General features: G+C 39.3%; 1 non-coding gene across 1 annotated transcript; it reads left to right on the top strand.

The window, feature by feature from the left end:
• The first annotated feature begins 1,633 nt into the window (after positions 1-1,633).
• On the top strand, positions 1,634-1,797 carry LOC139767554 (U1 spliceosomal RNA). Its single transcript, XR_011717172.1, has one exon. It is a non-coding gene; the product is annotated as a U1 spliceosomal RNA (small nuclear RNA).
• Positions 1,798-3,218: the final 1,421 nt, after the last annotated feature.

Raw genomic sequence — 3,218 nt, 5'->3', positions numbered from 1 at the left:
ACAGACCCGGGCACTGAGCGTCGCTTCACAGAAGAAAACAGTGTTTACAATTAGCTTGTTCTTGGTTCCTGGCTGAATGTCCATCATCCCTAACGACTCCGTCGACAATCGACGTACATATGTAGCCACCACAAACCACTTGGTAGAAATGGACCAGTTGTTGAGGGATTGGATTCGATTACAAAATCTAGGCTTATAAGCCAAGAAACTGGAGCATCTAAGAGCTATTCGTTGAAAACATGGAGTAAAATCTTTGTATGGAGCCTTGCCATATTTCTCCCTTGGTTCTTGCTTCGCCTCAAGCTCATCTGAGCTTGAGATATTGCCCTACGTGGGCCTCGTCGTCCCTCAGTTCCTACCTGGGCTGGGAAATCCAGTGGGTGAGGGAGGAGGAGACAGCTGTCGCAAGGATCGCTGGAGAGAGGTGGTTTGGGCGTCAGTGTGGATGAGGGAAGACTTGAAGTCCAAGTTCGACTGAAGAGCTTTTTAAAATATTCTTATCAAGTCTTTTCCGTCAAGTAGAGCGGCCGTTCGATGGTTTTCAGAGGAGACGATGACCCTAAGTGTGCTTTTTAAGGGATAGTCTTATCTACGTTCTCAAAGTGGATACTGGAAGTCGTAGTTTGGATGTGATGGTGAAGGTACAAATTTCTTCCATGTCTGCATAGAAGGAATGACTTTAGCCATTTCCATGTTTCCAGGTTATCATGATTTACCAACCTAGATTCAATTTTATCCTCCTAACGACTGTCTTTGTTCCTTTAAGATGAAGAGTTACTCATTTTTCCTCTAGTTTCAGCTAGAAATTCATTGATTCATACGTCATTTTCTATATCCGTAGGAAAACCTCTATTACACAATACAGTTGTTAGGGTAGACTATAGTAAACCTTAGCCATGACCTAAGACTATCACAAATTATCTAAATATCTCTTTATTTTTGAGAAAAATTTATGATTTATATCTGAGACTAAACTCATTTAGAATATATATCATTTTCTTATGGTGTAAACGACATTTGATGAGAATATCTAGAAATTGGTTACATAAGCTCTGACGGCCTTGTATAATGTATTTCAAATTCTATATTATTGAAAGTTGTTTTATATAACTATTGTTATTATAGAGAACAATAAGAAGAATCTATGTAGCCAAATAACTGATAAAGACAAGCTGGAGCCATCTCATAGTTGCGTAATGCGGTGCGTATGTTCATGTCCAAGTATAATGTAATGTAAGAGTTTGCCGACTTGATAAAGGGATAAATTACTTATCATACATATCGATTGATACAGACAATACTACAGTGATCTTAGTATTAGTTACAGGCGCTAGTAACATCAAGTTTAACATCACCTATACTAAGAAATACGATTCTATTTCTAAGAAGGAAGCGATTGTCCCGCTATTTTACGTCTGACGGTCTGTCAAAATCAATCACAATTTCCTTTCCAATTACTGATAATTCACTTAATACAACAATAACAACTATCGCCATTTTTAATTCAACACTAAATCCATTAATCAAATTTGAAATATACGGCATATTTTGGTAGTATAAGTATAAACATTTGGTAGAAGTTCATGGTATGCAGTTCAGCCAGTGGCTCGGAGGGTGTGGGAGGCGATGCCTTATACTAACCTGGCACTGGAGATATCGTGATCACGAAGGCGATTCTCCCTGGGTGAGGACCATCATTGCACTGCGGTGGCACCTCCTCCCTGCGATTAACCCAAATGCGGTTAATTCGAGTGCGTAATTTTTGCTATTGTGGGATTGCGTTCTCGCTCTCCCACTTTCACCTACAGCGTGGGAGGGCGTTATGTTTGAAGTTAAGTACGTTCTTTGGAATATATATATATATATATATATATATATATATATATATATATATATATATATATATATATATATATATATATTCCAATGAGTCCACGGGGAAAATGAAACACGAAAAGTTCCCAAGTGCACTTTCGTGAAATAATCACATCATCAGGGGAGACACAGGAGAGGAATATAACAGTCAGTTGATATACATCGAAGAGACGAAGCTAGGACGCTTTGGACAATCACATGTTTACCAAATGGCGTCCTCTCTTGTGTCTCCCCTGATGATGTGATTATTACACGAAAGTGCACTTGGGAACTTTTCGTGTTTCATTTTCCCCGTGGACTCGTAGGAATATCTTGATCACGCGCAAAATTGTGATCCTTTCCAATATATATATATATGTATATTATCCCTGGGGATAGGGGAGAAAGAATACTTGCCACGTATTCCCTGCGTGTCGTAGAAGGCGACTAAAAAGTTGAGGGAGCCGGGGGGGGTGGGGCTGGAAATCCTCCCCTCTCGTTTTCCTATTTATTTTCCAAAAGAAGGAACAGAGAAGGGGGGCCAAATGAGGATATTCCCTCCAAGGTTCAGTCCTCTATTCTTAACGCTACCTCACTCATGCGGGAAATCGCGAAGAGTATGAAGAGATATAGTAGCGGTAACTAATTCATTTGTTCACAAGTTACTATTATATATAACATAGTTTTATATAAACGGACCAGCATTATGGGTAGCTTCCCCTCCAAGCAAGACTCAAATTGTGTTTCTAGGAAGAAATTTCTCTTCTATAATTCGAATGAATACATTCCATCATGAGAGGTCAAATAAGATTTTGTTCTAAGATCACAATAATAATGCATTTATTTAGGATAATGTACGTCATCTGACTTAACACATCGACCGAGTAAATAAACCAATACGCTATATTTGCGTATACGCGCCTCCCTGTGCCAGAAATGGCACCCTGAGCACAACACCGACCTGTGTCTAACAATGACACACCTGAGAATAGACTTTTACTCACATGAGTACGTGCCAAACATGGAATGGTGAGTATTTACACACACACACACACACATACACACACACACACATACACACACACACACACACACACACACACATACACACACACACACATACACACACACACAAATAGTTAATGCAACTTGCGTCACTAATGCTCACGTGTAGTTTATGCCAGAAGAATACATAGAGCCAATAGAATCTATCACAATGTACACATTTGAGAGAGAGAGAGAGAGAGAGAGAGAGAGAGAGAGAGAGAGAGAGAGGCAAGTATGAAAGCAACGAATATCTAAGACAAAGATAAACGCAAATGAATATGGTCATCTGTTTCTATTTTTCTATCAAATGTGAGAGA

Source organism: Panulirus ornatus, chromosome 61, assembly GCF_036320965.1.
Source record: "Panulirus ornatus isolate Po-2019 chromosome 61, ASM3632096v1, whole genome shotgun sequence".
Classification (NCBI taxonomy): Eukaryota; Metazoa; Arthropoda; class Malacostraca; order Decapoda; family Palinuridae; genus Panulirus; species Panulirus ornatus.
This window is presented reverse-complemented; position numbering and strand designations above follow the sequence as displayed.